General features: G+C 41.6%; 1 protein-coding gene across 1 annotated transcript in view; it reads left to right on the forward strand.

The window, feature by feature from the left end:
- Positions 1-3420: 3420 nt before the first annotated feature.
- The window catches only part of dennd2b (DENN domain containing 2B), a 217559-nt gene continuing 193259 nt past the window's right edge, over positions 3421-27720 (forward strand). Inside the window, exon 1 of the mRNA XM_033038988.1 lies at positions 3421-3696. The gene's annotated coding sequence lies outside the window, so the exon portion shown is untranslated. The remainder of the gene's footprint in view (positions 3697-27720) is intronic.

Consider the following 27720-nt stretch of genomic DNA (forward strand, 5'->3'; position numbering starts at 1 on the left):
GAACACGTACTTGTTCAACATGTCTCTGAGAACGTCATTGACCAAAGCCTGGAAAACGGCCGGGGCGTTGGTGAGGCCAAAGGGCATCACCAGGTATTCATAATGTCCAATGGGAGTGTTGAAGGCGGTCTTCCACTCATCTCCCTCTTTGATGCGGACCAAGTGGTAGGCGTTGCGTAGATCCAACTTCGAAAAGATGGTGGCCCCCTCCAGGAGCTCGAAAGCAGAGGAGATGAGTGGGAGAGGGTAGCGATTCTTCACCGTGATGCCGTTGAGCCCCCGGTAATCTATGCAGGGACGCAGAGATTTGTCCTTCTTCTCCACGAAGAAGAACCCAGCCCCAGCAGCAGGACAAAGAGGACGTCGGGCAGAGGAAAGTTCAGAGGTTCGACTCACCAGTAATTCCTCCGCTACTGGTGAGTCTGGCCTTTTACTGGACACTTGGAGATGTAATGACCCGCCAGGCCACAGTAGAGACAGAGGTTCCCCCGACGCCGACGCTCCCGTTCCTCGGGGGTGAGACTGGTGCGACCCACCTGCATGGGTTCGGGTTGCCTCGACGGTTGCCCCGACGAGGGTAGTCCAGTCTCCGGAGGAAAACGAGCTTGGGTGGATAGCTGGCGGTCCGCCTGTCCCTGTCACCTCTCCCGACATCTCGCCAGGATGCGTCGGTCCAGACGGGTCGTTAGCTCGATAAGCCCATCCAGAGAAGAAGGAAGGTCGTGGGACACCAACTCATCCTTGATATAGTCATTCAAGCCCAGCAAGAAAGCGTCACACTGGGCCGGGGCGTTCCAATCACTCTGACGGGCCCTGGTGCGAAAGTCGATGGTGAAGTCAGCGACGCTCTGGTTCCCCTGGCTCAACCCCAGCAGACCTCCCGCAGCGTCCGGACCCATCGAAACCTCACTGAACACCTTGCGAAGCTCTGCGGCGAAGGTCTGGAAAGAGGAGCAAGCCGGCATGCGTCGCTCCCATTCAGCCGTTCCCCACTGCCGAGCTCTGCCAGTCAGGTGATTAATGGTAAACGCCACTCTCGCCGTTTCCTGGGCAAAGGTGTAGGGCTGTAGGGCGAAGAGAATGGAACAGTTCGTGATGAATGGGTTGCAGCCCTCCGGGTCTCCAGCGTAGCGCTCCGGGGCTCCCACCTGGGGCTCAGGTGATGGTCCTGGCCTACCGGGAGCTGGTGCTGTCGGAGCCGGAGGCGAAACATGGGGTGTAGCCTGGGCGAGGGTGGTCGTCAGCTGTTGGACCTGGGTGGCTAGTACAACCAATGCTTGCTCCTGGTTTGACACAGCCTGTCGAACCTCGGAGTTGGAGGCAGTGAGCATAGCTTCGTGCTGTTGGAGCGTGTGCTCAATCCTCTCAAAGCGGTTTGACGGAGACGTTGTGTGCGCTGAGTCCATTGTGGGCCAGATTGTACTGTAACGGGTATAGCTTGGACCCAATAGCAGCACAGAATCAGGCAGGTATAGTTGGTAACGAACTTTATTACGATACTGTAACACAGAGTAGTAACACAGGAATGGGTACACCGTACTCACACAGAGGCTCAGGATTGAGCGAGGGTTCCGAAGAGGGGCAGGCAGGAGACGTAGTCGGGGTAGCGTAAGGTCCGGTAACCAGGAGATCCAACACACGATGCAAACAAACCAGCGAGGGACAGACGAACGGAGAGTCGAAGGCAGGAAGTCGGGAAATCGCTGGAGAGTCTTGCATGAATGCTGAGAACAATCTGGCACTGTGTGAACGGTGAGGAGAGTCTATATACCGGGTTAATTGGTGATCAGAGGCAACTGAGTGCAACAGGTGAGGAGAGTTGGGCTGATGAGAGGGGAGTGGCAGGCAGGCATGTGAGGAGAAGGAGGGACCGGTGGAAAAGTACTGGGAGGTGAAGTGGATGAGAATAAGGAGAGGGCAGACCGTGACAAATATGCCCTATTAAAAAATATGTCGGACAAAAAAGACGTCTGGTTAGCCAATGCCCATTCAATCTACTGACAATCATTAAAGTTGTGCATAAAGATAATCACAAAAAGCTGGAGTAAAAAGCTGAATTCAGCAGGACAGGCAGCATATCTTGATAGAAGGAATGGAATAAAGTTGTGAAGGAAGTTCTTGTCAACAGTGCTGGGAGATAGCACATAGGAATAGTCTGCTCATGAATGCAACACTAATGTTTTTCCAAACACACTTGGCTCCAGCTTAATCCTACGTTTGAACACGAATTTAACTCCAATATATAGGTCAGCGCGACATCACTGCAATGCCTAGCGGCAGTGTCCTTGGTGATAATAATCAGCAAGTTCCCCTCCAAGTCACACACAAGTAAAACGAATGAAGATGTATTAACACGATATCCAGCGTGCTATTATGATAACGCAGAAGAGACCAAGCGCGTCCAATGTTCCATCCATAAAAAATAAAGGACATATCACACCCACAAACTCCCGACACATAATGCCGATTATAGTTCACATCTATTTCTACACCGGCCACACGAAAGACATTCACCGGAAAACTGTATAGCTTCAAATAAAATTATGATATAACGGGAGAAGTAGTTGATGGAGTAAAATGGTGGGAAGAATTTGATTTAAGTCAGTTGGACAATGGAAATATTTGTCTGTTGCTATCCGGGGAAGTCGTCGCCGAGCCAGACCACTGGGTGGCTCCCTCTGCACATATTCCTGTGGCGAGTTGGATTTTTGCAATATCTGGAGATCCAGGTGCGGGACTCCCGCAGTTTCAAACAATACAGGGGTAACGAATCGAGAGCGGATTTCGCTGGCTTCCAAAGCCATTGCATTTACGGCATTTCCAACCAGAAAGTGCTTTCAGAGGTGCTACCTGAACCACCGAGTTACTCTAGCACTTTGTGTCCCTTTGTGCAAAACCAGCATCTGCAGTTCCTTATTTCTATAAAGTGTTCCTTCACTTTCGCAGGCCCGGGGCGCTGTCGGGAAAGGACAATTGCCTTATCCAGCGGTACAGGCTGTAAAACAAATGTGTTGCTGCATAAAATGACAAGCTTGCAACCAGCTGATGCATTATCCAGCTAAAGACTTTGTTTGGAAAACATGAGAAATGCATTAATGGTTGGATTACATGCAAATACAACATTTAGTTATTTTGTGGATAATTGTATCAACAATCTTATTATTAGTTGAAGATTATGATAATTGTCCGCACTGTTTGAATGGCCCATGCTTAAATCGTCTAATATCTTCACTTTTACCATTTCAGAGTCTGAGTATTTGGAAATACTTTCCTTCTTTGAAAAGGATTTAGAATAACCACACTCCAAATGTACTAACTCATCAGATGTATGTTGCTCTGAGCGCTTTGTGTGTAACGAGACCCTTCTCTGGTGATTTCTCCGCCCAGTCTCCCATAAAAAAAATGTGAAAATTGTTAAAGACTTAATGACTTCCACTTTACTGACTTCACGAATTACACTTCTTGCCTAATAGTCTTTTCCTTCGGATGAGAACCTCCCGGTCATCGCGCTTTAGGCTGTATCTCTCTTGAAATGTTATATCAATAACAGGAGCCCCGTCATCGTTTCCGGAGTCTTTACCATTCTTTCCCGAAAAAAATCCTCTGCAGCAGAATCGGGCAAAGGGTTGAATCCGCGACAACTATTACAAAAGGCATCTCAGCAAAATTAGCAACTTTTTTTCGCTAGAATGCACGGTAAGGTGACATTTCCACATGTCTATCTATATTAACCCTTACCACGTGTGAACTGTTGCCTTGTTAAAATGTAACACTTTTCAATGGAATGTTTTTGTTGAGTTTGTTTCTGGTTGTGTTGTATTAACGTGGTATTAAGAAACTATTCTCTTTCCGTATATGTGTATGATTTGAGTACTTATCGTATGACTTTGGGGGGAAATGGAAACTCTCTGTTTTCTCATCAGATCTTTTTGATTGCAGTATGCAGTTTGCATGAACAATCTCAGCAAACGGGACGCAAATGGGGCGCAAATACATTGCCTTCGCTGTATTGTGTAACATTGAAGAGAGTAAGCAATGAAGTGGTGGATTATATGTTCCTCGTGAGGACGAGCCTCAGTACATGACTGAATATGCGTTATATGCACGTTTTGTCCGACCAAGTTCTGTTTGCGATGTGCCCGCGCGTTCAGGAGAGGCTTTCATCTTGCTGCGAAAATGTTGGCACCTCACTGAATCGCATGGACAGTGTACATTTTCGGACCCGTGGGTAGGGATAGGTAATTCCTCCGCTTCAACTGGAAGATAAGATGTATTCGACATAATCAGACCCCGATCTTCAGCGGGCGCTGCTCTTCGTGAGTTAAATAGGTAGGGGATGGTTTCTCAGTAAAGGCCAGTACCTTTAATCTGAGAATAAAATACGACTCTGTTAGTGGAGTTTTCACAACTTTTACCTTGGTAACTCGATTATAGATTATCACAAGATTTATTGTTATTACGATTACGAATATACTCAATTTCATAGCAATTGAATGGTGTATCGTCGCCTTAATATCCCAATGCTGATATGAGAAATAAAGAGTCATTTTTACTTTAACTCCCCTAACAGTATATAGAATTTAAGGCGAAGCTGGTTGATGGGAATAATTTCAGGTTCAAAATGGCAATTTTGATTACACAACTCGTAAGTCTTTTCTCTATGTATATATAAATGGTCATACCGTATGATAAATGTAGTGGTATCAAACAATACTGCCACTAAGTTACAGATCTGCAGTTTTTATTTCTTAGTAATGATTTTGATCACATTGATATGTTAGAGAATTTACATGACATGCATGAATTTTCCAACAAGAAAGTGTTCCAACGTAAACTACACTAAATCATAGTGCATTTCATGACACATTCTGCCCATTGTATCTCCGAGTCAGAAAATAACTCTCCAGTCTAATCCCGAGTTCCAGCACTTGGTCTGTAAATCACAGCTCTTCAATTTCACCTCCAGGTACTGGTTAAGTGGAGAGGGTTGCAGCCGCCTCCATCATCCATCCTTGCTGATAGTGAGTTCCATATTTCTATCACCATGGGAGTGAAACCCATTTTCCTCTTCGCCCCTCCAACCCAGTTACTGTTTAAATCCATGCTCCTGGTTTTTGGACTTCTCTACTAAGGAAAATAGATCCTTCCTGTTTACTCTCAGTCCCTATTAAATTTATACATTGCAGTTGTCTCCACCCCAGTATCTTGTATTCCAAAGAAAACCACAATAGCTATGCAGTCTTGCTTCAGAGCTACAATTTTCCAGGGCTGGCAAGCTTTCCTGCTATCTAGTTACCAATGTATGCATTACTTGAGCTGTGACTGACTCAGTATTGCGCAGTTCCAGCGTTTACCTTTCTGCTGCTTTATTATATGTCTTGACTGATGAAGAAAAGCAGCTCATCTTCAATTGTTGACCTGACTGGCTACTTTTAAATGTCAGTGCATATAGACTTTAAGGTTCCTCCGTTCCATGAACTCCAGTCAATGTATCAATGGGGTCTTCACTGAAACCTACAGGCCGATTTTAGGACCAAGATACCATTAGTCGTACAACATGGAAACAGGCCGTTTGGCCCAATTCATCCTTGCTGATTTATGTGCCCCATCTGAGCTAATCCCATTTGGCCCACATCTCTAAAATCATTTCCTATTGATGTACTTGTCCAAGCGTCTTTTCAAATGCTGCTATATATAGTACATGCCACAACTATCTCATCTGACAGCTTCTCCATGTATTCAGCATCCTCTGTGAGGAAAAAAGGTTGCTCCTTAGGTTCTTCTTACATCTTGCCCCTCTCACCTTAAACCCATGTCCTCTGGTTCTTGATTCCTTCACTTGAGAAAAGACTCTGTGCATTCACCGTATCAAGTCCCCATATAATTTTCTACACCTCTCTAAAATCAGCCTTCAGCCTCCTGCGTTACATGGAACAAAGTCCCCAACCTCTCCCTATAGCTCATGCCCTCGAATCCTGGCAACATCCTCATAAATCCTCTCTGCACTTTCCAACTTAACAACATCTTTCTTGTAGTAGGGAGACCAAAACTGAACACATTACTCCAAATGCAGTCTCACCAATGTCTTGTACAACTGTAACATAACATCCCCAATTTCTGTGCTCAACACCCTGACTGATGAATGTACCTAAAATATTCATCACCACCCAATCTACCGGCGATATCACTTTCAGGGAACGATGTACCTGTACTCTGAAATCCCTTTGCTCCACAACACTCCCAAGGCCCAACAGTTCACTGTGATGGTTCTGCTCTGGTTTGGTTTCCTAAAATGCAACACCTTGCACTTATCTGCAGTAAACTCCATTTGCCATTCCTCAGTCTACTTGCCCAATTGATAAAGATCCTGCTGATATTTTTGATCAGCATCTTCACTATCTACATTACCACCCATTTTAGTTAGTGTAGATAGTGTCATCTGCAAACTTGCTAATTATGCCTTGTACATTCTCATCCAAATCATGGGTACAAACCAAAAACAGCAATGGGCCCAGCATTGATCCCTGAGGCACACTACTGGTCACAGCCCTCTAGTCTGAAAACTGACTTTCCACCACTACCCTCTGCTTCATTCCATAAAGTCAATTATGTATCCAGCCAGCTAGCTGTCTGAATCCCATGCGATCTAAACTCCCAGAGCAGCCTACCAAACGGAACCTCAACAAAGGACTTGCAGAGACCTGTATAGACTAAGTCTAAGGCCTTGCCCTCATCAAACGTCTAGGTTAGTTCTTCAAAAAACAATCAAATTCATCAGGCATGATCTTGCATATACAAATTCATACTGACTATCCCTAATCAACTCCTGTTTATCTAAATGCATTTGTATCTTACCCCTTAGAATACTTTCCAGTCACTTGCCTACCGCAGATGTCCAGCTCATTGGTGCCAGGCTTTTCCTTGCAGCCCTTTTTAAATAGAGGCCCAATGTTAGCCACCCTCTGGTCACCCAGCACCTCACCCATGTCTAACAATGATTCATATCTCAGCCAGGACTCCTTCAAATTCTTCTCTAAAATATTTTTCAAATGAACTGGGAGCAATAAAGTCCATGGTACACAAAATTGCTGGGGAAACTCAGCGGGTGCAGCAGCATCTATGGAGCGAAGGAAATAGGCGACGTTTCGGGCCGAAACCCTTCTCCTTTTTGAGCAATAAAGTCCATGCCTGCATCTTTAATCGACCACCTGGCAATGTTATTATAAATAAATGTCTTACTTTAGGGGAGCTTATAATAAATGTCCTCTTTATATTAATTTGTAGACTAGTCTTTATATAGAAACTCTCAGAATTTAAAGGATTTTATGACTTTTTATGGAACTTGTAAAAAAGCTTTTGATTCTGTAGGGCAAAAGATAATTGATGAAGTATTAAGTAGACTTGGAGTTTGCAAGGATTTTTTAAGAGATTATTTTAGATCTTTAGATTTAGGTTTTGTTTTAGGGTATAGATATTTGTTATTATTGATGCATTTTCCGAGGTACAGTGAAAAGCTTTGCTTTGCATGCTCTCCAAACAGAGCAGATGTACCATACATACATACAATCAAGTCAAAGTCAAGGACAATAGATAGGGCAAAGGGGAATATACAGAATATTGTTCTCGCTATTGTAGTACATTATAGTACATCAGTTCCATAAACTAAGTCCAATGTCATCAGTGGGATAGAGGTGAATGCAACTGCACCCTAACTTATGGAAGGACCATTCAAAAGCCTGATAACTGAGGGGAACAGGCTCTTCCCGAATCTGGTATGCGCACATTCAAGCTAGAGTTCCTTCTGCCAGATGGGAGCAGGAGAAAGGAATGACCAGGATGGGACAAGTTTTAATGATGCTTCTGCACCCCGATAATCTATTATTTTTACTTCTGCCACCCTGTGCACCTTACCAACCATGATGTTATGGTGTTGGATTCAGCTGTCGTTCCTGGGTGAACTGTTTCATTTAATAGAATTCAGAACTATGTACTGATTACAAAGCAGGATGTCCTTGGGAGTCTTCTGACTTGCCTTCCTGTTCTGACTTTTCCCTGTCAGTTGTACATTCCCTCTCCCAGTTGAGCTGCGGAGTGCATAACCTCTGAAATAGGCAATCAATGAAATACTAAGTGGTGTGGATGGACCACAGTTGGTCAAGCTCAGAAACAGAGCTCGGGTCCATCCAGCTAACCATATTTCTGACATTTGTCATTGTCCAGGAAACAGAATCATCCTCAATTTTCCACATGGTATGGGATGAACATTCAAGAAATCTGAGTTGTCCTAATGTTCTTCTTTCTGCTTGGTGCAGAAAACAGAATATTTGTATATTTAATTATTTAATGTACTACTATACTGCTCTCCTTGCTTAAGAAGCAACTGCAGATGCGGGAAAATTGAAGGTAGACAAAAATGCTGGAAAAATGTGAGGCAGCATCTATGGAGCGAAGGAAATGGGCAACGTTTCGGGTCGACACCCTTCTTCAGACCCGAATCTTGCCAAGTCCAAACTCCACAGGTACTGCACTCTGTGTTAAAACACACAGTGACTTAGCAGAATCTATGGCGTACTTTCCCAGGTTCCGTATATTCTGACTGAATTGTCTTCAGTTACCAGTAGAGAGAAACTCTGCTGTCAACTATATGGATTAAGGATAAATAGTCCTTCAAGACAGACGCAAAAAGCTGGAGTACCTCAGCGGGACAGGCAGCATCTCTGGAGAGAATGAATGGGTGATGTTTTGGGGTTGAGACCCTTCTTCAGACTTCAAGCGTGATTATAAAACTCCACTTGTGGCATAAAATGAAACCATGATCAAAGTTATTGCAAATTCTTATAGATCGAGATGCATAGATTAGCAGGAATGTTGGAATAATTTTGAAACCCAGATTAAAATGAAAGATATAAACTGTTTGAAGTTCTCCTCTCATAAATGATGATGTGAACTTAATTGTTCATTTTGGCTATGATTATATAATCGCCCTTAGTTTCCATTGTTCTCAATGTAAAGCATCACAATCCATGGATTTGTTTATGGCATTACAAACCCCTAACATAAACAAATTTTTCATAATTACCCTGATAGATTTCTTCTTTGTAATATAGCCAGTCCAAACTCAATTAGAATAGTCATAATCACACTTGCAAATCTCTTGTGTTTTCAAGCTTTCAAAGTGAGTTTATTGTCACATGTATCAATTATGGTACTTTGAAATTCAGATTGCCATACAGTCCTACCAATAAAGAGCAACAAGCCACCCAAATAAATTTTTAACATGAACATCCACCACAGCGAATCCCCCACATTCCTCACTGTGATGGAAGGCAATAAAAAGTTCAATTTTCTTCCTATCTTTGTTCTCCCACAGTCGGGGCACTCGAACCTTCCATTGTCGGGGCTATTTTCCATTTTCATTTCATATCTGCCATTGATTGATTGACATTTTTTAAATTAGAAAACAAAAATAGCCATAAATTAGCATTAATTTAGTTTGGAGATACAGTGTGGAAAACAGGCCTTTCGGCCCACCGAATGCGTGCCGACCAGCGGTCACCCCGTGCACTAGCACTATCCTACACACTAGGGGCAATTTACAATTTTTATTAAATCCAATTAGCCTCCAAACCTGTAGGTCTTTGGAGTGTGGGAGGAAACCGGAGCACCCGGAAAAAACCTAAGCGGTTACAGGGAGAACGTACAAACTCAGTACGGACAGCATCCATAGTCAGGGTTGAACCCGGGTCTCTGGTGCAGTGAGGCAGTAACTCTATTGCTGCGCCACCGTGCCACACAATGTTTCCAAATGTTGGAATTATTTTTGTAATCTGTGCAACTCTCGTAAATTAATTATACAACCTCAAATGTACCAAGTTTAATTTTTCAATGCGTAAATAAAAGCTTACACTCAGCACTTTGATGGGCACTTAATTAATGCTGTGTAAGCAATAAATGGACAATTGGAAAAACGCGTACCCACCTGCATGAGTAATTCTTCAAACCTATGGTTCATCTGATTACTACTTGAAAACCATTATTACCCCATTCCAATGCTGAATTGATCATGAATGGTAAGGTATAAATTATCTCTCATTCTTCTAACTGGTACAAATTAAACATCATCCTTTTCTGGAGCTGATTGCATTTATACAGTTACATACAACTCATTACTATGTGCTGGCGTAGGTTTTCTTATTGTAACAGCTAAGATATTGCATCACCATTACAATTGGAGCACTTAGACTTGCATATCAAGATTATAATGTCCCAAGGATATAGATGCAAATAATTGTTTAGATATACTTATCTCATTAATATTTGTAATCTTTATGTATATAACTTTTGATTTTGCTATTCAATTAATTAAACCAATTTTGTCCTGCAAAATGTACCGGGTGCGCTAAAGTACAGGGTCATACAGCATTGAAATGGTGCCCTTGGCCCATATCATCCTTGCCTTCCGAGTTGTTTATCCAATCTAGCCCCACTTGTCTGAGGCTGGCCCATATCCCTCCAAACCTTTCCTATCCATGTACCAATCTAAGGGTCGTTTAAGTGTTGTGATTGTAGCCATTTTCACCACTTCCTCTGGCAAATTGTTGCATTAATACACCACCCTCTGTATGAAATCTTTGCTCCTCGGGTACCTTTAGACTTAACTTTAGACTTTAGAGATATGGTATGGAAACAGGCCCTTCAGCCAAACGAGTCCGCACTGACCAGCGATCACCCTGTACATTAGCCCAATCACACATACACACACGCACACACGGGACCAATTTATAATTTTACAGAAGCTAACCTCCAAACCTGCATGTCTTTGGAGCGCAGGAGGAACCAGAGCACCCGGAGAAAACCCATGTGGTTAAAGGGAGAACATACAAACTCTGTAAAGACAGTATCCGTAGTCAGGATCGAACCTGGCTCTGGTACTGTACTTTTTAAATCTTTCCCCACTGACTTTAAACCTAATCCTTCTAGTTTTTGGCTTGCCTCCCCTTAGCATCACTCAGATGCTACAATTGTGATAAAAATGCAGGCAAGAAAGAGGGAGGTGGGGGTTGGGGAGGTTCGGTGTAGGTTTATTATCGGCACGTATACTGAGGTACAGTGAAAACCTTTTGTGCTTTATCAATCAAATCGGATACTACCATACATTAATATAATTAAGCCAAGTACAAAAGACAGAGCAAAGAGAAAAATACCAGACTGCATAATGTCGTTTCTGGGTTTTGGTCTTTTTTTCTTGAACTGTTATAGTCCAATGTATGCGGTAGGTTGGAAAATGGAAACTGTACCCGAGCTTCAGCAGATCGTTCAGAGGTCTGATAATGAAAGTGAAGAAGCTGTTCCTGAGTCTGGTGGTTCTCTGGTTCCCACACCCCTGCATCTCATGTTCCTGTCACTGTTCTGAATTAATCTGCCTTGCTTGCATTGCAATAATGAAACCATATTTTACAGGAACCAGCGAATGTGCATGCATGTAATTGCCACTTTTCGATAAATATATAACATTTAAAAATAAATGAAGAAATGTTTGATCTTCAGGGACCTTCACAGTTATTATGATGATTTGGCCGGAGTCAATTCAAGTTGCAGTTATGGGGGCTGCTGAAAGGCAAAAAGTAACTACAAATAGATGTTGAAAAGGTAAATTGTTTTTTGGTAACATAAGAAAATCTTAACTGAAAACAGAAAGATGGCACTGTAAGTCAATCAGCATATAGCGAATTATAAATCAGTAGTCAGGCGGATTTTATGTTTGATTTTACACATTTTCTTTCTCGAATGCTCTGGACTGGAATGGGTGAATGTTTGAGTTTTTAGTGTTTTGGAATCCAGGGCAAGAAATAGTGTTTATGAGCTTGGCAAAACAGAATATATCACAAATCCCAGACCTGTTTTGATGAAAGTTACATTAGTTATATATTACCTTTAATTATATCTGATGTTTCAACAGGTCTGGTTAAGTGAACCAATAACTTTATTTACCAAAAAATCTAAAATTCACTTGGGCAGATTGGCACGAGCAGGCAAATGTTAAATGCCAGCATTTAAAATTAATGCACAAATATGGAGATAAATGAAAGACAGCATCAGCTTCAGGTAAATCCTTGTGAAATGAATTTTTAAATTAAATGAGGATAACATCATTGATAAATAGTTAATATATGGTTGGTTGTGTGTAGTATGCTGAATTTATCCTCTGCGCACTGCAGAAGTGCATATAGTACAAAATACCAATTTGACACCTGGTTACAAAGGGAGAAAATGAGAAATGTGCTGCTTAGTTTTGACTTATTAAGGTCACTCTTTTTGGCAGAATATTCTTTTTGCAGAAGATTCGTTTTAGCAAAATATCTAATATTACCGGTTTTGATTTAATGGTACCACTATGTCTCTGCATAAAAAGATTGTGACTTCAACTCCAAATATACGTGCAACAGAGCTGACGCTCTAGTGCAATTGGAGTAAATAAAATATAAAGCTTGGAACAACACATCTGAACTAACAAACCCATTCTGGCATGTTTATGTTCCTCTTGAGTTCTCATGTCCTTCTTCATCAACCTATCAACATAATCGACCCGAAACATCACCCATTCCTCCTCTCCAGGGATGCTGCTTGTCCCGCTGAGTTACTCCAGGTTTTTGTGTCTATCTTCAACATAATCTTGCGTTCACTTCTCCCTCAAATACTTATTTACCTCTCCCGTAAATCCGATAGGTGAAACCTAACAGTCGGTTATCAATGCTGTAACTCATACTGACATTATCTTCATAAGCACGTTTTGTACATGTTATGATGGTCAGATCACAATACTGAAAGTGTGCTTTAAACAAGGTTGAAAGGACATTTAACATAACTTTCTTTCACAATACTGCCCCAACAGAAATAAACCACAGTGTTTGGCTGAATGTTTTTCATTGTATTATTATTGGATGAAGCTGAACTTTTATGCTTTGAATTACAGTATATGAACTCGATCTGCCCTCTCAACTGCTGCAGGGGAGTTTTCCCAAGAATTATTCCTTGGGTATAGTCAAAGAATCCTTCGGCCCAACTTGCCCATTCTGACCAAGATGCCCATTCCGACCAAGATGCCTGACCTTCACTAGTTCCATGTACCTGCTAAACCTTTCCTATCCATGTAACTATCCAAATATCTTTTAAATGAAGTTATAATAACTGCCTTAACTACCTCCTCTGGCAACTTGTTTGATATAAACACCACCTTCGGTATGAAAAGATGCCCCTCAGATTCCAACTAAATCTTTCCGCTCTTACCTTAAAGCTATGTTCGCTGGTTCTTAATTTCCCCTACTCTGGGGGGGGGGGGGGGGAAGACCTATCTATTCTCCTCATGATTTGACACACCTCTGTAAGGTCACCCCTCATTTTTCAACGCTCCAAGGAATAAAGTCCTAGCCTGCCAACCTCCTTATACAGTAGCTTGGGCCTTTGAGTTCTGGCAACAAACTTGTAAATAAGCGCTTAACAACATCTTTCCTATAGCAAGATGAGCAAAACTGAACACAGTACACCAAATGTGGCCTCGCCATCTTGTACAAGTGTAACATAACATCCCAACTTCTATACTCAATACCGCGACTGATGAAGGCAAATACACCAAGCCTTCTTGACCTACAACACTTTCAAGGAAATATGTACCTGCACTCCTAGATCCCTCTACTCTCAAATTCTTCCCAGAGGCCTGCCATTCATTGTGAATGCCCTGCCCAGGTTTGACTTCCAAAATTGCAACATCTCTAACTTAACTGCATTAAACTCCATTATTCACTCCTATTCAATCATTATTAGATCACTTTCCCAATTAATCAATTCCTGCTGAAATTTTTGATAACCATCTTCGCTGGTGTACATCAATTTCTCCCAATATGCCACCTCCCTTTCACCTCCACTCACTCTGGCTTTTATATTTCACTCCTCTTTCACTCATCTGCTCTCCTTTTTATCTCTGGCCTTTGTCTACCCACCTGCCACAATCAAAACTCCCTTCACCTGTATCTGTTTCAGTTCAGTTCAATTTATTGTCACGTGCACTAATTTGCAATCGGTAGTAAAGAAAGCAAACTCAATGCTAGCATTTATTTCAAGAGGGCTTGTATACAAAAACAGGGATGTAATGTTGAGGCTCTATAAAGGTGCTGGTAAGGCTGCATTTGTCTGAGGGTGGATGTGCTGGCTCTGGATAGGGTCCAGAGGAGGTTTACAAGAATGATCCCAGAAATGAGTGGGTTAACCTGTGATGATCGTTTGTCTGCACAGTGCCTGTACTCGCTGTAGTTTAGAAGAATGAGGGGGGACCTTATTGAAACATCCAGAATAGTGAAAGGCTTGGATAGAGTGGATGTGGAGAGGATGTTTCCACTCGTGGGAGAGTTTAGGACTAGAGGTCATAGCCTCAGAACTAAAGGACGTTCTTTTATTGGGAGATGAGGAGAAATGTCTTTAGTCGGAGGGTGATGAATCTGTGGAATTCTTTACCACGGAAGGCTGTGGAGGCCAAGTCAGTGGATATTTTAAGGCAGAGATAGGTTGATTCTTGAATAGTACAGGTGTCAAAGGGTTATGGGGAGAAGGCATGAAAATGGGGTTCGGAGGAAGAGATAAATCAGCCATCATTGAATGGTGGAGGAGACTTGATGGGCCGAATGGCCTAATTCTATTCCTATTCCTTATGACAGTGAAAAGCTTTTTGTTACATGCTAACCAGTCAGCAGAAAGGCAATACACGATTACAATCCCTGTGGAGGTCCCATATGAGGATTTATTACTTGTCAGACTTTGTCCCAACCCCACCTCTTTTGTAGGTTTTTTCCCCCTCGACTACTGCGGTAGATACAGTGCGGAAAGAGGTCCTTCAGCCCACTGAGTCCGTACCGACCAGCGATCCCTGCACATTAACACTTCCCTACACACACTAGGAACAATTTTACATTTACAACACGCCAATGAACCTACAAACCTGTACATCTTTGGGGTGCGGGAGGAAACCGGAGATCTCGGAGTAAACCCATACAGGTCACGGGAGAACGTACAAACTCAGTACAGAATGTTATACGAGAATTTTCCCGAACAGTCTGTGACCCACAGCGCTGTGGCCATATCCCGATGTTTAAAGCCCACAGTGCTGTGGCCGGTAGCGCTATATTTAGAGCCCATAGCACTGCAACCGACAGCTCTTTGTTTAAATGCCCAGATATTAAGCTGACAACGCTCTGTTTAAACCTTTATGAGCCAAACCGGCAACGCTGTGTGTATTGATTTGCATGCCAAGTTTGTAGCGCTTTATACGCCAGTCTGCGACTGATAGCGCTCTGTTCCCAAAGGGATGGGGGAGTGGGACTTGCTGGGATGCAGTACCCTGCCATTGGTTATAGTTGGAATTTGGGAGCAGCACTATTGGCCAGGACTTACTGGCAGGTATTTCAACACCTGATTTCTTACCTGTATAAAGGCAGACTCCAGTAAACTAGAAGTTAGTTCAAGTTCATGTACGAGAGAGGTTCACCGACGGGCTGAGTCGCAATCAGCGCTGCGGACGGAGGCAGAGAAAGAGAGAGACATGTGCTGCTATAAAATGGACCCCGCGCATACCGAGACAAGTATTGTTTTTGTCCTCTCTTGCCAATAAAACGAATTTGCAACTAAACAGACGAGTGAGCCTTTTTCTGTTCTACTAGTTAGATCCTCGAACCTGTTCCCTTGTAACACAGACAAGCACCCATAGTCAGGATCGAACCCGGGCCTCTGGCACTGTAAGGCAATAGCTTTACCACTGCACCACCGTGCCGTCTGAACATGTCTTAAGCTGAAATGTTGCCTATCCATGTCCTTTAGAGATGCTGCCTGGCCTGAGTTACTCGAACACATTGTGCTCTTCACCAGATTCCAGCATCAGTTGTTCTTTGTGTGTCTCTTTTCTAATTGGCTGTCAGCTTTCAGCTAGCCACTAGAGGGAGATTTGAGGAGAAGCCAGGGGCTCCATTTTAGATGTGAAGAAAGAAAAATCTTCATGTATAATCTCGCAAACCAAATGGAATCAGTCCGGGCATTGCGTGCTCATCCATAATTTACCTTGAAATAAATTCTGAGCTATTCTTTAAACATTTGTGGAAATCAAATAATCACTACAAAAATTGAACAATAATGTGAAATTCTCAGAGAGCCACCTTAAATTCTGATATGAACTGAATGAATTTTACACATAATAGCTGACATAATTTTGCATAGAAAATGTGTATAATGAGAGCACACATGGTGATATTTTTTACAGGAATGTGGCCTAGATGGACAGTCTTGTTAGAACTTCCACTTTAGTCAAATATTTATATATCTTTACACCTTTACACCTCTACATTATCTTTACACCTAAAACATTGAATAAATGACAAAGAACATGCTGAATAAGCTATTTGTCTCAACGTATTCCTGTTAAAGTTTTTGTATTCAACCTGTCTTTTTCTATTGCCACTTTCAACTATATATAATAGTTAGATTCCCTTTACATCTTTTACATCTGTCTGATGTCCTTGGCCTGTTGATTCACGTATAATCTCAATAGTAAGCACTCAATTGTAAGAACATAAGAACATATCAAAAGGTGCAGGAGTAGGGCATCTGACCCGATTGAGACTGACTTGTACTTCAGCAAGATACATAAAATTATACAGTAATACAGCTCAGAAACCAGCCCTTTGGCCCAACTCTTTAATGTTGACCAAGAGACCTCTTGGGTCCCGACCTTGTCCCTTGACTTCCAAAGTAGTCCCATTTGCTCCTGGGCAATATCCCTCCAAATCTTTTCAATCCGTGTACTTGGTCAAATGTCCTTTAGATATTGTTATTTTACTTGTCTCAAGTATCTGCATCTGGCAGTCCACTGCCCCCTTTATGGAAAAAGTTGCCCTCTCAGGTTCATATTAAATCTTTCCCCTCACCTCAAATTTATACCCTCTAGTTCTTAACTCCCCTACCCTTGGAACAAGACTCTGTGCATTCATCTTACCTACTCCCTTCATGATTTTATACACCTCTTTAAGATTGCACTCAATCTTCTGCATTCCAAGGAATATAGTCCTTGCTTGCCCAAAATCTCCCTATGGCTCAGGCCCTCAAGTTCTGGCAACATTCCTGGAAAATCGTCTCTGTATTCTTTCCAACGTAATTGCATCTTTCCTGTAGCAGGGTGATCAAAACTGAACACAATACTCCAATTGTGGCCTCACAAACATATATTGTACAACTGTGACATAACGTTCCAACTTCTGTACTCAATTCCCTAACTGATGAAGGTCAACATACCAAAGGCCAGCATCACCGCCCAATCTACCAGCTAAGGCACATTCCGGGAACTATTTACCAGTATTCCTCGATCCCTCTGCTCTATAAAACTCTCCTGGACTCTATCGTTCATTGTGAATGTCCTGCCCTGGTTTGACATCACAAAATGCACACCTCACAATTATCTGAATTAAACTCCATTCTTCAGCCCACTTGCCCAGCTGATCAATCTCCTGCTGTAATTCCTGATAAACATTTTAACTGTATATAATACCATCTATTTTAGTGACACCTGCAAACATACTAATCATGGCTTGTACATTCTCATCCAAATCGGCGATATAAATAACCAACTGTAATGGACCCATCACCGATGCCTTAACCACACCACCAGTTGCATGTCCATCATTTGAAAATGAAGGAATTATCCTCTCCTATCCTCTATTTCTATTAAGCCAATACCATTAAGCCAATTCTGTATCCAGTTAGCTAGCTTTCCCTGGATCCCATGTGATTCTTGGGATTAGTATGGGTGTCAGAGGTTAAGGGAAGAAGGCAGGAGACTGGGGTGAGGAGGAAGAGATAGATCAGCCATGATTGAATGTCGGAGTAGACTTGATGGGCCAAATGGCCTAATTCTACTATTCCTCATGAACTTAAGAAAGGAACACCATTAAATCACAGTAGTATAGTAGCATGGTAGAACTAAGTGCGGCACGGTGGTGCAGGGATAGAGTTGCTGCCTAACAGCGCCAGCAATGACGGAGACCCGGGTTCGAATCTGACCATGGGTGCTGTCTGTATGGAGTTTGTATATTCTCTCCGTGACCCTGTGGGTTTTCTCCGAGATCTTCGGTTTCCTCCCACATTCGAAAGAGATACAGGTATGTAGGTTAATTGGCTTGGTGTCTGTGTAAAATTGTCCCTAGTGTGTGTAGGATGGTGTTAATGTGCGGGGATCACTGGTTGGCGTGGACTCGGCGGGCCGAAGGGTCTGTCTCCTCGCTGTATCTCTAAACTAAACTAAATCACTGTTCCATCTCCTTCCAATTCATTTAGGCATGATCAAATACCTCATTCAAAAGTTCACAAAATTGACACGTTGAGGACAAGTATAAAACAGCAACTGCCTTTTTGGATAATTTCCCAAATAAATTGCCATCAAAATCTTTATGTGACATAAAGATGCAGTAAACAAGATATGGTTGATGAGAAAGAACTAAAGTGATAGTGAGTCGGGAGAAACTGAAGACCGACGCTAAAAGCTGGAGTAACTCAGTGGGTGAGGCAGCTTCTCTGGAGAAAAGGAATAGGTGACGTTTCGGGTCAAGAGCACAAATCCTTTTTCCATTATTGTATTTTTAGTTACTTTTTATTGGTTTTTAAAAGCTTCCCAAACCTCTATTTCTTATTCGGTAACCTCTCCCGTACTCTCCATCTCATTAACTTTATCTGTACTTTTCCAATCTGTTAAACCCACCCTACTGCTATTTAGTTTAAAGCCCTATCTTAGAAACATAGAAAATAGGTGCAGGATTAGGCCATTCGGCCCTTCGAGCCTGCACCGCCATTCAATATGATCATGGCTGATCATTCAAATCAATATCCCATACCTGCCTTCTCTCCATACCCCCTGATCCCTTTAGCCACAAGGGCCACATCTAACTCCCTCTTAAATCTAGCCAATGAACTGGCCTCAACTACCTTCTGTGGCAGAGAATTCCACAGATTCACCACTCTGTGTAAAAAATGATTTTCTCATTTCGGTCCTAAAAGACTTCCCTCTTATCCTTAAACTGTGACCCCTTGTTCTGGACTTCCCCAACATTGGGAATAATCTTCCTGCATCTAGCCTGTCCAACCCCTTAAGAATCTTCTGCCCAAGTTATGTGATTCATCAGGACACTAATCCCAGGAGGGTTTAGATGGAGTCCATCCCATTGAAACCTCCCACTCTTTCCCCAACACTGATGCCAATGTCCCACAAATTAAACCTATTTCTCCCACACCAATTTGGAGCCACATGTTTGACTCTCCAATGTTGTTAATCCTATGCCAATGTGCTTGTGTCTCAGGTAGCAAACCAGAGATTTATTACCTTTTTGGTTCTGCATTTTAATTTAATCCCTAGCTGCTCAAATTCCCTCAGAAAAAAACCCTCTTTCCTTGTTCTACCTGTGTTGTTGGCACCCACATTGAACACAACTGAATCATTCCCCTCCTACTGCAAATTCCTTTGCAGTCAGATGAGATGTCCAGAACCCGGACACCAGGCAAGCAACATAGTCTTCGGGACTCTCAATGCTAGTGACAGAGAATACAACAAAAACACAAAGCCACTGCAAAAAGCAAACTGCTGGAAGAACTCAGTGGGCCAGGCAGCTGTTGAATGATCCAGACCAGGATCAATTGGAGATGCAAGAAACTGCAGATACTGGAATCTTGAGTGAGTAACACAAGTTACTGGAGGAACTCAGCGGGCCAGGCACTATCCGGACTGGACAGATGGCGTTTTGGGTCAGGACCCTTCTTCAGACTGAGTTCCTTCAGCAGTGTGCTTTTTGCTCCAGTTTCCAACAACTGCAATCTATTGTATCTAAGCAAAACCACTGTTCTATTTTACTTGATAAATTAAATAAGTGATGGGCTTCGCATCCAGTTCTGCACAGACTGTTTGGGCCAAAGGGCCTGTCCTTGTGCTGTATTGTTCTATGTTATCTTGGTGTTTGTGATATTGTTGAAAAGAATGAGTCATAGAATCTTTCCAAGCCTGCAAACATTTAAGAATGTAACGGAGCCTTTATAATGACAGTGGCCATTAATGGACAAATGAAATGAACTTTTGTTTTGAAATTCATGATAAAATGAGACATTGCAAACATCCATTTTTGAATCTTAGAAACTACAGCACGGAAGAATGCTATTTGGTCTGTGTAGGAAGGAACTGCAGATGCTGGTTTAAACCGAAGATAGACACAAAAAGCTGGAGTAACTCAGCGGGTCAGTCAGCATCTCTGAAGAAAAGGAATAGGTGAAATTTTGGGTCTGACCTGCTGAGTTACTCCAGCTTTATGTGTCTATCTTTGATGCTATTCGATCTGCTGCGTCTGTGATGGATCTATGGACGGGCAGTTTCTCTTCATCACACATGCCTGGCTTTTGACCTGTAACCTGGCAAGTTCTAACTTGCTTGACCTTTTTTTGTTGAAAATCTATCTTAAAAGAATTCCTCAGCTATTAAGTAATGACTTCACAGTAATTTTTCTGTTCCCACAGATTACTAAACTTTGATCTTAAAATAAATAGTTTTAGGAAATAGCACAGAATTCTTATGGTCAAATACTTCATTCACAAGTTCTCAAAATTGACACGTTAAGGACAAGTATAAAACAGCAACTCCCTCTTTGGATAATTTCCCAAATAAATTACCATCAAAATCTTTATGAGACATAAAGATGCAGTAAACAAGATATGGTTGAAGAGAAAGAACTAAAGTGATAGTGAGTCGGGAGGAACTGCAGATGTTGGTTTAAACCAAAGACAGACACAAAATGCTGGTGTAACACAGTGGATCAGGCAGCATCTCTGGAGAAAAGTAATAGGTGATGTTTTGGGTTGAGACCACGATGGCTGTGGAGGCAAAGCCGGTGGATATATTTAAGGCATAGATAGATAGATTCTTGATTAGTACAGGTGTCAGAGGTTATGGGGAAAATGCAGAAGAATAGGGTTGGGAAGGAGAGATAATTATTGAATGGCAGAGTAAACATGATGGGCCGAATGGCCTAATTCCAATAATTCTATCACTTATGATCTTATGAGACCCTTCTTCGGACAAAGTGATGGTGGTGCATGCAAATTTCAAGGCTGCTTTCTCAATATCACTGAGCATCACCCTTTTTGAGGCATGAATTCCCCATCATCTGTAACTAACTTCGCCACTTGGTTTTACTATCTCCAAATTGAGGGTAATACCCCAACCAAAAACAAGCAGAAACTACTTCCTAGACACAGAAGCACCACTGAAGTTAAGGTGCATGCAGCAAGGAGTTGTGTTCAAGCCAGATGATCAAGCTTGAAATGTCATGTACTATTTATTAACCAGTGGCATTTAATCACCAACAAAATGATCCATAAACATAGTGTACTAACAAATTGGTGCATGATTTGACACTGGAAGCAGATTATGATCTTAGGACTGAATTTAGCTCCATCTAAAAGAACGAAGGGTGCCAACTCAATGTTGCCTATCCAAGTCCTCCAGAGATGTTTAAGAAGGAACTGCAGATGCTGGAAAATCGAAGGTACACAAAAAAGCTGGAGAAACTCAGCGGGTGCAGCAGCATCTATGGAGCGAAGGAAATAGGCAACGTTTCGGGCCGAAACCCTTTTTCAGACCTCTAGTTCCTGAAGAAATCCTTCTTCAGTCTGAAGAAGGGTTTCGGCCCGAAACGTTGCCTATTTCCTTCGCCCCATAGATGCTGCTGCACCTGCTGAGTTTCTCCAGCTTTTTTGTGTACCTCCAGAGATGTTGCCTGACCCGTAGGGACTAGTGACCACTGTTCAAAAAGTTTTAAAATAGTTATGGATAAAGACAGGGCAGGCATGAGTTAAAGTTATGAATTGGGGCAAGGCCAATTTTGGCATTGGACAGGAGCTTGTTCAAGTTGATTGGAGTAGGTTGTTTACATGCAAAGGAACATCCAGAAAGTGGTTTAAGAAGTGTGATGACAAGAGTTCAGGGCATAAGGTCATAAGGAATAGGAGTAGAATTAGGCCATTCGGCCCATCAAGTCAACTCCGCCATTCATTCATGGCTGCTCTATCTCTTTCTCCTAACCCCATTCACCTGCCTTCTCCCCATAATCTCTGACACCTGTACTAATCAAGAATCTATCTATGTGTAGGAAAGAACTGCAGATGCTGGCTTAAATCAAAGGTAGACACAAAATGCTGGAGTAACTCAGCGGGACAGGCAGCATCTTTGGAGAGAAGGAATGGGTGACGTTTCAGGTCGAGGCCCTTCTTCAGACTCTATCTCTGCCTTAAAAATATCCACTGACTTGGCCATCTTCTGACTAGAAAAAATTCTCCTCATCTCCTTCCTAAAAGAAAGTCCTTTAATTCTGATGCTATGACCTCTAGTCCTAGACCCTCCCACTAGTAGAAACATCCTCTCCACATCCACTCTATCGAAGCCTTTCACTATTCTATGTGTTTCAATGAGGTCCCCTTCATTCTTCTAAACTCCAGCGAGTACAGGCCCAGTGCTGTCAAACACTCATCATAGGTTAACCTACTCATTCCTGGGATCATTCTTGTAAACCTCCTCTGGACCCTCTCCAGAGCCAGCATCTAGTGCCCAAAATTGCTCACAATATATGACATGTATGTCACTGCTAAAGTGAAGGGCAAGACCGGTGAGAGTAAAGGGCCTGTCCCACTTACGTGTCCTTGGCACGCAAACTACTCGACCTCGTGGTCGCGTTGAGCTGAGACGGTCGAGCGAAGGTCGGGCGCGATTACATGCGTACGCACAGCCGTCTGGAGTGCGTGACGTCATTTGAAGATGGACACAAAGCTGGAGTAACTCAGTGGGACCGGCAGTATCTCTGGAGAGAAGCAATGGGTGACGTTTAGTGTTGAGACTCTTCTTCAGTCTGAAAAGAAGAGTCTTGACCCTGGCAGGTGGAACTAGCATAGGTGGGGCATGTTGGTCAGTCTGGGCAATTTGGGCTGAAGAGGCAGTTTCTATGACTCCGAGATAACCAGTATTCTGAAATTCTGTAATTTGATTATAGTAATTCCATGATTTGAGACTAAATCAAATCTACTATTATCTCATTGAATGCTGGAGTAGTCTTGAGGGGGTATAAGATCTCCTCACTTCTCTTGGCCTTGTCTAAGTCCAGATTGGGAGGGTTGGTGGTAGAACATGTAACATAGGACAGTTCAGCATAAGACTGGGCCCTTCAGCCCGCAATATTTGTGCTAAACATGATGCCTAGCCCAGAGGAGGTAATTGAAATGTAATAAAAAGGAACTGCAGGTGCTGTTTTCAGGATTGAACCCGGATCCCTGCGTTGTAAGGCAGCAACTCCACAACTGTGCAACCTTGGTTAATACAGCATTTTGTGTCTATCTGAGGAGGTAGTTGAGGCAGGTACTATAGCAACATTTAAAAGACATTTGGTCTGGTACATGTGTAGGAAAGGTTTCAAGGGATACGGGCCAAATGTGGGTTGGGGGATGAACGCAGATGGCGTATCATGGTCAGCACGGCAAGTTGGGCCAACAGGCCTTTTGCAATGTTGTATGACTTTTGTTCATTCATGGTTGCTTCTTCATCTGTTGCATCTAGGTGCATGACTCCTCGCATTAACAGCTGGACTGTCAACTCTCATTATCTTTTGAGTATTTGTCCAGCAAGTTTCTTGTTCTGTTCAGAACAAGGGTTCTGACTCAAAACATTATCTATCCATGTTCTCCAGAGATGCTGCCTGACTCTTTGAGTTACTTTGTGTCTTTTTTGGCAAAGCAGCATCTGCAGTTCCTTGTGTCTCCTGTTCTGCTCTGTATATACTGTATTTACCAAAGATCCTATAGCGGAGCAAGATAGCCCACTCGACGAAAAAGACGTAGTACGGTCAATGGGCAGATTCATGGGTAATCTTCGGCCCCATTTCCGTAACCGGCTTCCGTCTCCGCCACCTTCGTCCGCCATAGCGGAGCAAAGATGTTAGTGCGGAGGCAGAGGCCGGTTACGGAAACATCCTCGTCAAAATCAAACAACTTGGGTAAAAATCTTCTCCTCATTTTCTTTCTACCTCTCTGACACAATAAAAAGCAAAAAGATGCCTATGCCTATGTTCCTTCCACAGTTGTCCCTTGTCTGGGCCTTGAGTCCGAAATAAAGTTTATCATTATATATAAAAATCTGGAGAAATATATATGTGTTATATGATTATATACATCTGTATCACATTCATGTAGGTGTGTTCTTTTCCTACACAATCTAATCAGTTGTATTGTCGCTGAATAAAACCATCCTTGTTATACATCATTTTTTAATCTAGCTCAAAACAAATTTTATTTTGTTAAATACTTCATTAGATAATCCCACCATTACAGACAGATCTCATTCCACTCTCTGGCTATTGGGAAGACCAGACCCATTCTATTGTTGAAAACCAATTCCATAGACACAATAAATGATTAAGGAACATTAAGGAACATTCTGAGAGTAGAGCAACTGGATCTTCATATTGCTATTATTTTTCCAAATACCACAGTTGTGAACAGTGTGATTGGATGAGTTACAGAGTGCAAGAGTAATACAAAAATCAACTCAAACTCAAACACAGCACATGAGCCATTTTAAAAGAAAAGCTTTTAAAAAAAAAAACATAAAAAAAGACAATTAACAGAATCATAATTTGTTAACATATTATTCTTTAACAAAATTTAACAGAATTATGAATGAACAGAATTATGAATATCACACACACAAACTGTTCCCCCGTAACTGCGAGAGGGATTTACAAAGTCGGGTCGGGTTACTGAAATGGACGACAAAAAGGCCCACGTTCCGCTCCGTTGCATACTACACGTCAGCCCATTGCATTTAGCAGGAGTGGTCTATCTTGCTCCACTATAGGATCTTTGGTATTTAACATCTCCACAGTGAACGGCATGGTGATGTAGCGGTAGAGCTACTGCCTTACTGTGCCAGAGACCCGGGTTTGATCCTGACTACGTGTGTTTGTCTGTACGGCGTTGGTACATTCTCCATGTGACTTGCATGGATTTTCTCCAAGATCTTTGGTTTCCTCCCACACTCCAAAGTCGTACAGGTTTGTAGGTTAATTGGCTTGGTATTAAAAAACATTTAAAATTGTTCCTAGTGTTTGTGGGGTGTTAGTGTGCGGGGATCGCTGGTCGGTGCAGACTCAGTGGGTCGAAGGGCCTGTTTCTGTGCTGTATCACTAAACTAAACTAACCGAAGCCTCTAATATTGCACCCAATTACTTTGCAAAGACCATAATTCCACTGCCTCCATTAATTTTTGTTAATTCACATCTAGTTGAAGGAACAGGCTCGGATTAATAATTCATTGAGATCTTTGTGCCCGTTTTTGGGGTTATGAATCGAGCTCTCTTTGTTTCTGCAGAGTTAGCTGTCCGTTTCCTATTTGGCATTTGTTTCCCCAGGAGGCGTGCAATTGTTTTAATAGACAGACGAAGTATTGTGTCATTTTCCTGTTTAGAACTAATGATAGTACTTTTAGACATGGATTAGATGCTATTATTTAACCAATCTTGGGTGATGTACAGTTTTCTTGTATGGGGTTAGATGCAGATATCTAGTTTGGAGTGGTTTCCTAGGAAATGTCATCATACTTTGGGTTTTGCAATTCATAAGGAAAGGCTGGGATTAACGCATCGTTAGTTTTGTTTACTGTCACTTGTACCGAGGTACAGTGAAAAGCTTTTGTTGCGTGCTAACCAGTCAGCGGAAAGACAATACATGATTACAATCGATCCATTTACAGTGTATAGATACAGTATATGATAAGGGACTAACATTTATGGCAAATTGCAATTTACTGCCAGCAAAGTCCAATCAAGGATAGTCACCAAAGAGGTAGATCAGCACTGCTCTTTGGTTGTGGTAGGATGATTCAGTTCGAGGGTGAATCGTTGTGATATCATTTTGAACTAAACATTTCAAGGAAATCTGAAAGACCATGCCATGCAATGAGTTGAATTCCTCACTGGGGAGCATTAGGGCATCAGATTTGATATATAACACTGTCACAATGCACAAACCTTTCCCTTCTGTACATTTAAACTTCATCTTTCTTAGTTGTTGGTGTGTTGAACACTGATCATATTAACTTCTAAAAGATGAAAAAAAAGGCCCATCTGATTTGTATCCAGTTTCCAATATTATTAAATTGTCTTTGATCTAAAACTGTGCACATAAATTTGGTGTGTTGGTAGGTCAAACAAAGTAGTTAAATAGTGCCAACAGATTTCAATGTGCACACTTGTAAATTCTTTGAGACCGCCAAAAAAAGTTTGCAGCGAAAATAAAATTTTAGTAAATGTATCTCTTGTATCTCTTTGATCCTGTTATCAACAAAACCAATCTCTTTAAATCCAAACATGTTCTCCGTTTATAATGATGTGGTCATCTTGGAAAAATGTGGGGATGGGAAAGGGGCTAAAAATTGCAGATATAAAAAGAGTAATAAAAATGTTTTGTTTTTTTTTGTTTTTTTGTTTTTGTTTATTTTATTAGAAGTTAATACAGTACAAAACAGTACAGTGGAACCTAATTTTAGGTGCCAACTATGTCATACCGTAATCCATTCTATGCACAACCTCTACTTTTATGTTTTGAGAAGGAAGTAAGCAAGACAAGAAAAAGAAAACAATAGAAAGGGGAAAAAGAGGAAAAATAGATGGTAGAGAATAGAAAAACGTGAAGTGTGTATATAAAAAAAAAAAAAGAAAAAGTAGAAAGTAGAAATAGGAGAGAAGGCCCCTTAAAAGAGAAATTTTCAAATCTTTATTCGGAGATGTAGATCTATCCGCGGCATGAACTGAAATCAGCAATCTTTACGGTACCGCTGCATCACATGATTCCAAAAAGTCGATGAAAGGAGACCAACTCCTTAAGAATTGGTCATATTTATCTATTAGTCGGAGTCTCATTTCTTCAAGGCGTGCTATGTCCATCATATTCCTAATCCACATTTTAACAGTTGGTATGGTTGTATTTTTCCAAAATTTAAGTATCAATTTCTTTCCAATTATTAACCCATAATTAAAAAAAACGTTTTGGTCTTTATTTAAATTGATATCTTCTATTATTATTCCAAATATAATCCATTCCGTTTTAGGTTCTATTGTGGACTTAAAAAGCTTTGTAAATATATCAAATATATCGCTCCAAAATTTATTCAACTTTGTACATCCTACAAATGAATGTGTTATATTAGCGTTTTGAAACAAACATTTATCACATCTGGGAGAGACATTTGGATAAAATTTATTCAACCTCGTTTTTGAATAATATAGTCTATGTAATAATTTGAATTGAATTAAATTATGTCTTGCATTAATAGAACAATTATGTGTGTTAGATACTTTTCCCATCTATCCTTCGAGATCTTTATCATTAGCTCATGTTCCCAATCTTCTCTTAGTGCTTCTGTTGAGGGTAATTCTCTATTTAATATATTATTATAAAAGTATGATATTAGTTTTTGTGAATCAGCCTTAATATTCATTGCTTCTTCTAAAGGGTCTAAAAATATAGTTTGAAATCTATGTATATATTTCTTCATATAGTCACATATCTGTATATATTTAAAATATTGATTATCCTTCAGTTTAAATTTTAATT

Source organism: Amblyraja radiata, chromosome 20 (assembly GCF_010909765.2).
Source record: "Amblyraja radiata isolate CabotCenter1 chromosome 20, sAmbRad1.1.pri, whole genome shotgun sequence".
Taxonomy (NCBI): domain Eukaryota; kingdom Metazoa; phylum Chordata; class Chondrichthyes; order Rajiformes; family Rajidae; genus Amblyraja; species Amblyraja radiata.